Raw genomic sequence first — 15439 nt, forward strand, 5'->3', positions numbered from 1 at the left:
TCACCTGGTAACCCTGCTAGAGTGACAGTGCTCACCCACTCTAATGTATGTATGGAGGAGCCATATTATCATAGACATCGCTTCTTATTTGAACTACAGAACACTTCTTCTTCTGTGCATTTCTATTAGAAAAAGGGGAGATGTTTTAAAGCTGACAGAACATAGTTGGGATTGCTGAAAACATTGTTTAAGGTTTAAAAAAATGCACAGCTAAGATCAGTTGAATATTAAGTCCAGTCCGATATTGCAAGGGTCACTGTTTCGCGTAAATGACTCTTAGGATTCTAATGCTCAATAGTTCCAAATGTAAATGAGAGCTTGCAGCTGCTAGTCTAGCAGCTTTATCTTGTTCCCTGGCCAGAGTGTGGCAGAATCAATAGGTCTGAGTGGTGTGTTGCCGGTGGACTTTTGATCTGCCTGTCCTAATAATAACCAGAGAATGAGGGTGGCATTGTGTTTATCCCCTACTTCCCCATTCTCCCTACACAGTTATTCTCATTATCATCACAACTAGAATATAAGCAGAAGGGACATTTCCCATTTCTTCAATCCAGAGCAAAGTCTTTAACCTCGGGTAGACTGTACAGTGGTGAAAAAAAAAAAGTTGCAGATGGTGACGTTATTGGCATTTTCAGTGATTCATAAGTCTTTTCAAAGAGCCCCTGGCCACACCTAGTCTAGCCAACTGCTTTCTGGGCTGGCAGTACCGCCTCTGTTGTGAAAACTCCCACTGTATGTTACTGTGTCTGGGAGCATGTGAGGCACAAATGAAGGAAGATTTAACTTGGTAAGGGCAAGTAAGACCCCTTTCACACTGGGGCCAAGCTGCGTTAGCAGTAAAGCGCTGCTAGTTTTAGCAACTCTTTAACGTTGTTTTAGCTGCCCTTTTCAGGCGCTACCTAGGCTCTTTTACCTCCCGCTAGCGGCCCAAAGAAAAGGTTAATAGTGCCTGTGTTGTGGTACTGCAGAAGTGCTTTGGCAGCGCTCCCTATTTATTGGCTGGGTATACACTGCTCACAAACCGCCCCAAAGATGCTGTTTGCAGGACTTTTTTCCCTTCCTGCAAGCACAGCGCCCCAGTGGGAAAGCACTCAGGATTTTACACTAGGTAGGCTTGAGAGGCGCTATTTTTAGTGCTAAAACACCTGAAAAGGGCCTCTGTGTGAAAGGGGTATATGGCTGGTTTGACATATGTGCGAATTGGATGCGAGTTTCCCTGCATCCAGTTTGCATGACAGGCGCGTGTGCCCGGCTCGCAATGGAGCCGGTTCATACAGGCTCAGGGCGACCACGGTCCATATTCCTAAAGGACCTGGAGTTCAGGCAAAAATTTGGACCTGATTCGCACTTGAAGCGGTGAACAGGGATGCACAGGGCTGTCTCAATGAGAGGGCACACCTGGGCACTGCCCAGGGGCCCCAGCTGCATGGAGGGCCCTTGCCCTTTCCCCAAAGCAGCTGGTCCTTGAGCCCGGGTTGCCCCGAAAATTTGGGCAGCCCGGGGCTTCCCCCTCTACATCCCAGATATCCCCCCAGCACTCTGACACCTCTACACCCTAGATATCCCCTTCCTCCTACCTACTTGATTAATAATTACCTGCAATGTCTCCAATTTAGGGGCCCCAGAGCATTATTTTGCCCAGGGGCCCATGATGTTATTAAGACAGCCCTGGGGATGCACCGGACCCCCATGCCGGGAACTGCGGCTGCACATATGCGAACACGGCCTAAAGGATGTTTTTTGTTTACCTTTTGATGCTCGGGCATCACATAGTAACTGCCACTTGTTTAGATTGTGATACAGGAACCTTTTGTTGTAAATTAAAGCGGGGGTTCACCCCCAAAAATTTTTTAACATTACATTCAGGCGAGTTGTGAGAATGACATTAGGCAGTTTTTTTTTTAAATCCTTGCCGTACATATCGTTTTATCTACATTTTCACCGCGGCTTCTGGATATGTAATCTGCGGGACTGGGCGTTCCTAATTGATTGACATGCTTCCGACCGGCGCATACAGCACGTCACGAGTTGCCGAAAGAAGCCGGACTGCGAGTCGGCTCTATACGGCGCCTGCGCACCGACGTTCGGCTTCTTTCGGCAACTCGTGCCGCGCTGTATGCGCTGGTCGGAAGCATGTCAATCAATTAGGAATGCCCAGTTCCACAGATTACATACCCGGAAGCCGCAGTGAAAATGTAGATAAAACGGTATGTACGGCAAGGATTTACAAAAAAACAGCCTAATGTCATTATCACAACTCGCCTGAATGTAATGTTAAAAATACATTTTTGGGTGAACCCCCGCTTTAAGTCATAACCCCTTATAGAAGCATATAACAGCTCTTGAAGTTTTGTTTGTATTAGTTAGATATCGCTTACAGTTGTGCCATCCTTTTTCAAGCTATCATGTACCATGCAACATCCCAATGATGCTTTATAGTTCAAGAAAGGGTAACTGGAGAATTATTGATTTTTGTTTGTTCATTTGATCTTCAAGAATTGTATGATTTTTTTCATTACAGTTCTTACTTGCTGGTAGTACAGAACAGATATCTTCTTATTTTGGGGAGTTGGAAAACTGCAACTGAGTGGCATTTCATTACAGAACAGCTACCAGGGAAGGGCCTGTGCTCCCTGCTACTTTGTAGCCTATCTTTCTTTTATACCACTTCTTAACGAAAGAGATGGGATGTAATGCTTACTGTTAAAAAGGGCTAAAGTGCTAGATGAATTCTAGTTAAGAAGAAGAAGTACTCCATGAAGGTGTTGAAAGTGCCCCCTGGTGGTACCACTAGATGAGATCTTGTGGCATAAAGAACATCGGTCTCTGCAAAAATACATTCTTTGCCTACACTGATCTTGGGTTGTACAGAGAGCAGAGAATGGGTAGAAAAAATGCTCTGCAAACTGCACTTTTCAATGATGGTTCTTCATTACCCAGTCAGCATGAGGTCAGCGGAGAGGCCAAATTCATACATATGTCCATTTTCCTGGATCTGTTACAGCATATGCAACATGTCAGTGCTGTGAATTCCATGACTGATGAAATACGATGCTACTAGTCTTAACAATATATACATCAGTTCATATTTCACAGAATTACACATGGAGGTAAAAGGCATAGAAATTGTGTTTTCGATAAGCAGAAAATAAAAAGAGGCTGAATGTAATGTCTTGTGAATAAAAGCAATATTTTATTTAAAAGTCTTACTCCTTAGTAGACGCATCAAGTAAATAAGTGCATCCAGTTAAACTTGTACACTGTAGCATTTCCTTTGGGCACAGAACAACCATATGCTTTTAAAACCGTACACACATAATATGATTCCTGTCTTTGATAATAATGCAAGCGGAAAAATACTCAGCTGCAATCATACAGACTTTGTATTAACCTATCGTTGTGACAAAAATCTCACTTGACATCTTCTAAAGACATACTATTCTCTGCTCTTTAGTGTTTACTAAAGGTAGCAGCAGTTTCATAAATACTTCAGCAAGCATAAAACAATGTGTAAACACATCTATGTGCGTGCATGCATGAGTGGCTTGTACTTTTTCATTTTAGATCCACAACAACTGGGTATTTACTGATAATCACTTCTTTTTTTTTTTTTTTAAAGAGACAGAAAGTGTTTTTCAACAATAAAAATGGATGCAATTAAAATAGTTAACCTATTAAAAAAAAAAAGCTCCTTTCTCCTAAATATAAATATTAAGAAAATTCAATCATTTTAAATATTTATTATATCAACTTGGTAGGTCAACTAACCTTTTGCCAAAATGTTCATAATGAGATGAAATGTACCCTAGTGTAAAAGAATGTGAAAACCATGTATCATTATGGGGTATGGGCAAAAAAAAAAAAAAAAAACAGGAAAAAATCTAGCTTCCATCATACTTATTTGATATTTTCACCTTTTGGGAAATTGGAAAAACTCTCTTTATATGCAGTATTGCTGTGAGCTATTTGAAATAATTACATAAAGAGGTAACCTAGTGTTTCTTCATTTAATACGGTTGTATCATTTTGTTTGACCTTTCTAAAGTTATTTTTGATCTACTTTCTAGGAAAGAAGACAGAAAAAAGAGTGGTGAGTTTCTGACCTACTTCACCTGTATGTACAAGCGCTTGGCCTACTTCAGCTATATGTGATAATTTATAGAACAATACTCTTAACTTAATGATAAATATAGTGGAACCTCGGATTACGAGCATAATCCGTTCCAGGAGAATGCTCGTAATCCAAAGTACTCTCATATCAAAGCGAGTTTCCCCATTGAAGTCAATGGAAACAAAAATAATTTGTTCCACATTGACTTCAATGGCATGCAATTCCGCATGCGGCCAGAGGTAGGGGGTGCCGGAGAGTTTCAGAAACGAACGAAAAGGCCCAGAGGACACCTTGGCTGACCTCAGCAAACCTCGGAAAGACTTAATTCCTGAGATTTGCAGAGGTCAGCCGTGCTGTCCCTGGGCCTTTCCGTGCATTGCAAAACGGCGCCGATCGACGGCTCCAGCACCCCCCCCACCTCAGGCCAAACGCGGTACTGCACACCACTTTGACTTAAGTCATGCTCGTTTTGCGAGACAACACTCGCAAACCGAGTTACGATTTTAAAAAATACAGTGCTCCTATTGCGAAATGCTCGTTAACCGCGTTACTCACAATCTGAGCTTCCACTGTATCGGGAAAAAGGAAAATCAAATGGCTGAACTATAAGGAACACCAAGATTTTGAAGGGGCAAAAAAAAAAAAAGGAACCCTAGCTTCAAACTGCTGTGCAGGAGTAGACTGGGGAAAAAAACATAAATTGTCATGTTAATCATCTGAATGAATGAATGAATGAAAAACTTATAAAGCGCGGCGCATGCAAACTGAATCGCTTCTGGGCGCTAGTTGTTCGTGTCTCATGACATCAAAAGAGCAGAGTTTTGATCTGTCTTCTGAAAGTCAGGTGGTTTTCCTCCAACCGAATGCTGGTTGGTAAAGCGTTCCATAGTCTAGGACCCTGAAAAGCAAACCTTCTTTCTCCTTTGGACTTGTATTTGGTTTTTGGTACCCTGACCAGATTTTGGTCGGTGGATCGCAGAACGCGATTCGAATTGCGAGGTTCTATCTTGTCGCAAAAATATTGCGGAGCCTTCCCATGGATGCACTTATGTGTCAGGCAGAGTGCTTTAAATGCAATTCTGTCTTTTACTGGCAGCCAGTGAAGGGTTCTCAACGAAGGTGAGATTGATTCCCATTTTTTTTCCCAGTCACCAGTCTGGCAGCCGTATTCTGAACGACTTGCAGATGGGAGATTTGGTACTTTGGGAGTCCGAGGTACAGGGCGTTAGCATAGTCCAGTCTGGAATTCACGATTGTTCCCACCACGACTGCTACATCTTCTTTGGGGATAAATGGAATAAGTCTGCGTAGTAGGCGCAACAGATGGTGCGCTCCGCTGACTACTGACCCTATTTGTGCGTCCATTGTCATGAAGGTGTCGAAGATGACCCCGAGACTTTTGACTTTGGAGCTAGGGGTGATGATTTGGCCCAGAATGGGCGGCGGTGTCCAGGTTGTTGCCAGTTGACTCTTTCGGCTGGCGTGAAACATAAGGAGTTCTGTTTTTGAACTGTTGAGTTTAAGATAACTCTTAGGCCTCGTACACACGACCAAACATGTCTGCTGAAACTGGTCCGCGGGCCAGTTTCAGCAGACATGTTCGGTCGTGTGTAGTTACGAGCGTACAGAATTTCAGCGTACATTTGCCCGCCGGGCCGTTTTTCAGCAGACATTTATTTCCAAACTTGTTTTAAAACCGTCCGCTGAAATCCTGTCCGCACGGACATGTTTGGTGGTTAGTACACAAAAGCAACGTACAAAAACCCTGCGCATGCTCAGACTAAATGAGGCCACGGGAGCGCTCGTTCAGGTAAAACTCACGTTTGTTTGGGATATGGCACATTCGTCAATAGAAAGATTAATTCTAGCAATAGAACACTGAAGAAAACGAGACAATAAACAACAGTTGATGCCGTCGTTTTATTCATTCTTCTCTTGCTAGAAAAAAAACGTTATTTTGCTGATGTTATTTCAACTGAGTTGTTCCATACTGAAAAGTGACATTTGTTGCCTGGGATGTAGTAAGATTTTAGCAATCTTTTATAGGCCCGACGTATCATATTTTTTAGGGTCCTCCACATGTATATCTTATTTTTTTTTATTTAATGTTTATCTTTGCCACTTTTTTTATGTGTTTATAGTTATGTCACCATTTAGATTTTTGTGTTACGTAATTTTTTTGATTTTGCTTTTGTTTGTATTTTTTCCTTGATTATTTTTAAGGTTGTTTCAATTGTCTACCATGTTGGCACACCAAATGCACCCCCCCCACATGACTTTGTGTAATTTTTATATGAAACATTGGATTTGTTTGGAATGTTTGATGCCTAAAATAATCCCCACAGTATAACAACCAATAGGCATGTTTTTAAATTAAACAAAAAGCCATTTATTTTGGCAAATGTTAAAAAGTAAATAAAACAGAATGGCAGCACTTGAACAGCTAGCAAAATACATGCAGACTTGCATTTCAAACATGGTGAAGGATAAACTATCAAACCTCAGGAGGCACACAAACAAAAATTTGAAGCAGCAGCACATAACCAAAGGAACCCAAGCTGTGGTAGTCCAAACAAGATGCCATTTGTGGGGGATCAAATGGAAGGCAGGGAATCAACGTCTCCTCTTCCTTGCAACCTTCCTTCCAGGCTGCCTTCCAGCGGATCTTCCCTGGCCCCTTGCAGGTGGGGATGATGTGGCAGCAGGAGGATGGTGTTCAGCAAGCCGGGCCGGGTCACATAGCCCAGTGTCTCTGGTCAGCAGCTCCCTCTCCATCCACCAAAGGGCCTGGTTGATCACGCCCTTTGCCAGTTGCTTCTGCTCCTTCGTCCCTTTGTTCAGATCGTGTGCCAGGGAGGCACTGTAGGCCTCAGTGGGGTTGAGGGGGGCCCTCATGATGGCACTCGCCTCCTGAATCATTTTGAGGCTGGCTTCCTCCACTGGCCCCAATTTCTTCTTTCGGCCTGGTGGCCTCATCTGGAGGGGAGGAGCCTGGCTGGTGGTGGTTGTCCTGGGGAGCTGCTGAACGCCATTGGGCCCGGCCTCCTCCTGGCTGCCACTGACCCCTTCGGCCTGGCTGACAGTGAGGAGAGGATCTGCCACCTCCTGGCTGGTCTCTTCTTCCTGTGTAAAAAAAAGGGACATGTTGTAATATATTTATAAATATAATCACTCACATTTTCATGCTTGAATCTACTTTTTTGGGGCTAATTTAAACTTGAACAGACTCTCCCTCTGACCCCTGCAGTTGTCATCCCTGACACCTATTTCTTTGCCCACGACTTTAGAATTATTTTTCCCAGCTTGTCTTTTATTTTACAATATCAAGTCAATAATCCAACAATAATTAATATTAGTCCAAAAATATTTATGAAACTACTATACCTCATCATCGTAGAGGCGCAGATCTGCCTCTCTGTCAGCCACATCCTCTTCATCTCTGCAGGGCTGTTGTGATCTGGGGAAGTCCCGCTGGAAGGTAGCGTGGAGGGAAGGCTGGGAGGCAGACTTGACATTGATGGCCTGCCCTCCAGTTGATCCCGCAAAAACGACATCTGGTTAAAATACCATAGCTTGGGTTCCTGTGGTGGTCTTGCTGCTGCTCCAGATCTTAGCTGCTTTTGGTGAGCTTTGTACGCTCTCCTATATGTGCCCCTGAGGTTGGCAAGTTTATCCTTCACCATGTTGGCACTGCATTCTGGCACCCATGTTCTCATGTATGCTGCTAGCTGCTCAAGTGCTGCCGCTCGTAGGTCCTTGTTGTGGTAAGTGGGCTGCTTGGAATCCCACAGGATGGGCATTTCTCTGAATTTATCCAGCAAGTGCAGTAGATCCATTTTAAAGATTTTTGTGGCTAATTTTAGTCTAGATTACAAAAAGAAAAAGAAACCAAAAACACGATTTAAAAAAGGCTCAGCGTTTACATTGATAGAATATGTGGCCCAAAATGTAGGACCTATATAGAAATACAAACACAGTGTCTCTTGTTTACAAAATGCTGGCCAGCTCTGCCCCATTGGTTGTAGCTAACATTGTTTTTATACATGCCGCCCCTTTGGTTCCATTGCAGTAAATAAGTGAAATCTAGAACCATTCCCAATTCTTACAAATGACAGCATTCATCAAGGCACTATTTCATGTGTAGATATCCTGCCCCTCAGCATTGATTACATGAAAGACACTTCCTAATGACCTCTGTCCAACCAACACAGAACAATACTTGGCCTGATCTGAATACACCCTACATAAATTGGAATGAGGTAGAGCATTTTTCACATCTATATTTTGTGATGTCTACAAAAGCATTTGGCTACTAAAATCACATTCTGGGATCCAAGAGACATAATAGCTTAATAAAACTGTGCAACCAACAGACCAAACCCCCATCCCATGGCTCTCCATTTTCTAGCCCGCTGCTGATCCCATGTTTAAATTTCTTACCCTCCTCTCTGAAATTGGTCGTTTGTCACGCTCGATTAATGACCGCGTAACCTACGTAATCACGTCGTGCGCCTTTTATACACTCTGCGTATGTATGAAACGCCGCCCTCGTCACCTTTGCCATGCCTCTAATCAATTGGAAATGTAAATATGGCGTTAACTGTGTAGGTTCTGAAATCGCGCAAATATTCTCCGCGTAACCTACGTCAACACGTTGTTTGCATTCTCGACACTCCGCATATGCATGAATCCCCGCCCTCATCTCCGCCCATGACGGGACATTTCCTCGTTTCCACGCCCCTAATCTCTGTGGGAAGGAAAGATGGCGATGTCACACGAGCGGGCACGGAGCTCTCATGGCGCAAGTGAAGGGACAGAGGCAGGACCGTCCCGATCCAGGCCAAAAAGATATAAAGCCACTAATATGGCTTTCGACGAAATGGTGGAGTTAGTTTACATCATGAGGAGGAAGGACTATGATGGTGAATTTGGGCCCTACAAAACACCTAACCGCAGAAAGTCACACATTATGGACAAGGTGGCGAGGAGAATCAGGAAGATGTTTGGTGTCACCAGGTCCAAGGAGCAACTCAGGAAGCGTTGGTCCGACTTGAAATTGAGGGAGCCACATCACATGAAGAAGATCCTCAAAATTCTGCGGAAAAGTAAGTCCATATTATTTAAGGGGGGGGGGAAATGTCTGCAAGAATGTGTTGACATGTAGTTTTTGACATCTGCCTCCTTGGCCTGCTTGTACTTTTGAACACGTGTAGATACTGTATTGTGTTTATGTAAAATAACAACCTTTACCAAATTTATGACATTATGACATTTATGACGCGTAATATGACATTGTTTCGCAGAAATGCGAGGTTAGTCCAGGAACAACACACCTGGACATGGCTGACTGGCCCCAAACTTTGTTTGCAAACATTGTTGAAAAGCTAAATCACAGAAATTAAATTGAGTGAATGTGACAGCCAAACAAGATTCATTCTCAACAGTGCTAATAAAGCATATGTTTTAACATCTGGAAATGCAAAGCACCTGTGTCTCAACAATCAAAGGAGATTTTTTTGTAGGGTCTACGAGAATTAATGTTTTGGGGGGACATCCATGTGTGTCACTTCTTAGCAAAAAAGGGGCAGGATCAGAGCTTGGCCTAGAACTCCGCCAAAAATGTAGGATTGCTGAAAGAAGAAACGAATAAAAAACATTAAAAATGTCTCGTCTAAGCAATGTGTGCAATTTATGCTCTACAATATATGTGTGCTGATGAGTATACCTTTTGTTTTTTCTTATTTCTTATAGGGGAAAGAAGACGCCAGCAATTGGAGGAGGCAGAGAGGGCCAGACACCCCCAAAATCAAACACCTCCGCATGTGGAGGAGGAGGAGGATGTGGAAGTAAGAGAGGAGGATGTGGAAGTAAGAGAGGAGGATGTGGAAGTAAGAGAGGAGGATGTGGAAGTAAGAGAGGAGGAAGGAAGAGAGGAGGAAGACTTAAATTTGGAGTTAGAATTCAGGGAAGATGAGGCGGAACTGGACGAAGCAGAATTGAGTGATTTTGAAGGGGTATTGATGGATAAAGAAGGAGTTCTGGAAGAAGATGGAGGAGTCGTGGAAGATGAGGGGGAGGTGGTGAAAGAAGGAGGAGTCGTGGAGGATGAGGCTGAGGTGGTGGAAGAAGGAGGAGTCATAGAAGATGGCGAAATTTTGGATGTGGAAATTAGCAGGCCATCATGTCAGTGTCACCCCAACTTTAATAGGGCCAAAGATATGCAGATAGGCCGGAAACGCTTTACATATTTTGAATGCCAATGTGTTTGTTTTTAGGGGATGAAGATGGTGTAGCACATTTTTCACGTGCAAGTGCTTCAATAATGGTACAGCAGGTAATGGAGTGCAGCACGGAAATGGACAATATGCGGGAAAGGATGGTCGTCATGGAGCAGAATGTTCGAAATGTCATTTTGGAGTGCAGCACGGAAATGGACAACATGCGCCAAAGGATGATAGTCATCGAACAGAATTTCAAAAATATCATTGACATGATGGGCCGTGTCAAAGACTGAAACACCCCCCGCCCATCCCCCGCCCCCCCAACCATTTTTAATTTTTGTACTTAACAATACGCCAAAATTTCAAGATGCACACACAGTGTGCCAATATGTGCTATCTGCCATCACAGAATATCTATTGTCTGTGCTTTGTGGGTACAAACCCCTCCTCGATCCTCAAGTATTTGAGAGGAAGAAGGGCTTGCTCCCACAAAACACAGACATTGATCACCCATGATGTCAGATAGCACATATGGCCATTTGTCTGTTTAACCAATGACATTTGGCGAATTCACACTGAATGTGTGCATCTTGAAATTTTGGCGTGTTCCAGTGTGAAAGCACACCATCCATGACTGACTGCTGTTTTGAAAAGATAATTCTTTTTGGTGGTGATCTTGTTTTGGTTGTAAATGTTTACAGTTTCAGATCCCAAAACTAACAACAAATCAACAAAACCAAAAAAAGGGAAAAAATTTAAGAAAACAAAAGATTTATTAAGAGAAAAAAATTAAAATAAGGACCCCCAAAAATATATGTAAATAGCTATATTTTTCTAAAAGATAAATCTCACATTTTTGTGGGGTTAAAAAAAAAAAAAAAAATCATAACAAAAAAATATTTTGGAGAAAAACACAACCAAAATTTTTTAAAATGTTAGAAAAATGTTTTTAAATCCAAAAAAAATATTATCCTAAAAAATTTTTTGGAAGTGTTTTTGAAAAACACCCCAAAAATATGAGCAAAAGAATACATCTTGGTTACAGAAAACCACCCAAAAAAAACTTTATTTTGATGCTAAAAATAAAGATTTGTACGTTTTGAAGTGTGTATATATATATATATATATATATATATATATATATAGAGACAAGCCAGCAAATTATTATGTAGATTTGCTAAAAAAAAAATTATAACATTGTGTTTCTATCAGTATTCTTGCTAATCACTGTAAAAAAAATTAAAAAAATCTAAAATATATATAATAATAAAAAATATTTTCACCACAAAATTCCTAAAAAATGTTGGACTCCAAAAATGCATCATTTTTTTTGGAGTAAGGAATAATAAAAAACAAAAATTGGTGACATCAAAAGCTGAAAAATGAGTGGCTTCTTATTTCTCGACTCAATACCCAGTTTGTAGATGAGTGAATAATGTGCAATTGTGGTTATTTACTAAAGCTGCCTAACTTAAATTGGCACTATAAGTGCAGAAGTTAGTTTGAGAACCAGGAAGACAGAAAAAAAGAGAAAAAGCATTAATGACAAACAACTGTATAAAGTCCAATGGTCTAATTATTTATTAGTTCTGTGAATATTTCTTTCTTTAGGGGGCCGAATTAGAAAGAAATATGATCTGGCATAGCAATGGCCCCCCCCACCCATGAAGTACTCAACATATTTGTCACGTACCTCACGAGCAGATAGGGGGGCCAAGCCAGCGCGACCAGTGTCCAGCCCAGGAATGTTATCTGAGGGTAGTCCTACCTCAGAGCCCATGGGGGGTAGGTACGTCTGGGAGTGCCTGCGTAGAAAATTGTGCAAAATGCAGCAGGCAAATACAATGGTGTTCAATTTATATTCCGCCAAGTGTATCGCTGTCAGGAACAGGCGGAACCGGTTGGTGAGGATCCCAAAGGCATTCTCGACTACCCTCCGAGCCCTGGCCAACCGATAATTGAACACCTTCCTCTCTAAGGTGAGGGTCCTCTGGGGAAAAGGCCGCATGAGGTTAGGTCCAAGCCCGAAAGCTTCATCCGCTAGAAACACAAACGGAAGTCCTTCCACATTATCTTCATCTGGTGGCAGTGCCAGACCCCCAGTTTGTAGACGATCGTAGAATTCTGTCCGTGCGAATACTCCCCCATCTGACAGCCGGCCGCTCTTCCCCACGTCCACATATAGAAACTCATACTGTGCCGACACCACCGCCATCAACACAATACTATGATAACCCTTGTAGTTATAATAGTAGGACCCCGAGTGGGGTGGGGGCACTATGCGGACGTGTTTCCCATCTATTGCTCCACCGCAGTTAGGAAAATCACACCGCTGGGCAAATTGGGAAGCCACAGACTGCCATTCCTGTGGTGTGGAGGGTAGCTGTGGGGACAAACAAAAAAAGAGATTTAGTACTTTGGCACATAAACATTGCAAACATAATCCTACAAGCATCCTTGTGCAACTTCACAGTTTTCAAATAGCATTTTCAAATTGTGAAGGGAGAATTTCGGGGCACAAATAGATAGGCCCACTTAATTAAGAAGAGACTCCACAGCCCTCTGATGGGGACAAAAAACACTTTTAAGGGGGGGTGGGGGGTGTTGAAACTGTTTAAAAAACACAAATATTAAATTAAAAGAGGCAAGGTGGGGGTTGGCCCTAGGATAGCATGCTGGACAGGTTAATATTGGGTAAGGTCCAAATATGCAGGTAGGCCAAAAATAAAATTACATGGAAAGCTGATATCAACATGCATAGGGAGAAAAGGGAACATTAGTTAAACACACAGCATATCTGGGAAATAAAATAAAAAGTTAGTTGCCCATATTATTAAAGACAGATTGTGAGGTTAAAATGAGGTAACTTACCTTAATATACTCCTCCTGCAGAACTTTGATGATGGCAGCACACGTGTCCGGTATGATGACCCCAAGCACCTGCGGAGAGATGCCTGTCGAGAACTTGAGGTGATGGAGGCTCCTCCCAGTCGCCAGGTACCGCAACGTGGCAATAAGCCTCTGCTCGGCCGTGATGGCTTGGCGCATCACAGTGTCCTGCCTTGTGATATAGGGGGACAGAAGATCCAGCAGACAGTTGAATACGGGGTCCGTCATGCGCAGAAAGTCCCTATATTCATTTGGAAAATTCTCCTGGAGTTCCCTAAGCAGAGGCATATGTGAGAACTGGTCACGCTGGCGCAACCAATTCTTGGTCCATGAATGCCTCCTCCTCCTGTTCCTGGCCAAAGTACTGGAATGATGAACATATCCAGCAGCCATCCCATAAACAGCACCAACTCGCGAAAATTGACGCTGCTGCTCCATCATGGCTTCAAACCGGCCGCCTGGTCAGTCAAGAACACACTCCAACAGAAAGCACAATCAAATCCAGCGGTACCTGCAAAGAACGCACGACACACAGATACGATCGCACAGTACGAAACTGCAAAGCAGAACGAACTGCACGCCTGTACCCGAATGTCAACTACGTACCCACAAGCACACGCACTGAACCAGAAAATACTACCTGCTAAAGCACGGAGACCGAGAAGCGCGAATCAGCTCTAACCAAACCTTCACTAACACGAGCAAAGCCGTAACTAGCAAAAGCGGAACAGAGGGCGTCGCCATTGACTTTGGCCTTTCCCTTTATAGTGACGTCAAACGTGGTTTACATGCACGCGTTCTGGTCCGCCGGGAAATATGGTCCGCTGGTGTGTACAAGCCAGCGGGCCAAAAGACAAAACAGCCTTGTACGCCGGAAACAGCCCGTCGGACACTTTCCAGCGAACATGTTTGGTCGTTAGTACTCGGCCTTAGTCATCCAGTTTTCTATCAAAGAGAGACATTTCTCTAAACTGGGATGATGATCCTTTTTGTTGCAGATGTGAAAATACAGTTGCGTATCGTCTGCATAAGAGTGATAGAGTAGTTCTTGGCTACTGATAATATCAAAGAGAGGGCGAAGATAGATGTTGAAAAGCACCGGTGACAGGGGGGATCCTTGGGGGACTCCACATGACACCATGCGCTTTTCCGACGTGAAACAACCCAATTTAACTGTTTGTGATCGGTTTTCAAGAAAGGAAGAAAACCATGGTAAATCACCTTCTGCGACTTCTGCTACCTTGGCTAGTCGCATCAGTAACAGTTTGTGGTCTACCGTGTCAAAGGCTGCGCTTAGGTCCAGCAGAACCAGGAGACAAGATTCTCCTTCGTCTGCAGCCTCGAGGGCATCGTCCCATATTTTGAGTAAGGCCGTTTCTGTCCCGTGTCCGGGACGGAAGCCTGATTGTAATGGATCCAGTATATTGTGGGTATCTAGATGCTGTTGCAGCTGTTGTACCACTACTTTCTCCATTATCATGGAGAGAACATTTAGGCCTGTTATGGGACGGCGGTGAGTTGGGTCCTTGGGATCCAGGTTAGGTTTTTTCAAGATGGGCTGGATTGTGCCCTCTTTCAACAGGGATGGCACTGTGCCTTCCTTAAATGACTGGTTTATAAGCTGTGTGATGGGTGGTTCCAGGATGTCGGCACATTCCTTCAGCAGTTTGGTGGGGATGATATCATTGGGCGATGTGCTGTTCCGCAAAGCACCAATGATATTTTTTGTGGTATCGATGGGCGCTGTTAATCGCCATAGAAAAATGATGTTTCTTGGCTTTGAAGATTTCTTTATGATATTGTGTTGTTATTGCCTTGTAGATGATGAGGTTATCCTCTGCAGGGCTTCTTTTCCAGGCGGCTTCCGCCCTTCTGCGCTCTTGCTTCAGAAGCGACAACTGGTTGTTGAACCAGCCGGACTTTCTTTTTCGGATGCAGGCTTTGCGTTTCGGTGCTACTAAATCGGCTGACTGTAGCAGGGCTGCGTTTATGGCATCCAGTGTATCTGCGGCTGTTTGATGTGGATGGATTGTTTTGATTCTGTTTCCCAAGGTAGATTTGAAGAGTTCCGAATGGAGCTCTGTATTGTCACCGGCTTGGGTGCTTTTATCACTGGGGGAATTTTGGAGATTATGAAATTAATTGCATGGTGGTCTGTCCATGGCAATGGTTAATTTTCTAAAAATGCTTATTTTCAGATTTTGTCTGAAAATTAGGT

This window comes from Rana temporaria, chromosome 3 (assembly GCF_905171775.1).
Source record: "Rana temporaria chromosome 3, aRanTem1.1, whole genome shotgun sequence".
NCBI classification, from domain to species: Eukaryota; Metazoa; Chordata; class Amphibia; order Anura; family Ranidae; genus Rana; species Rana temporaria.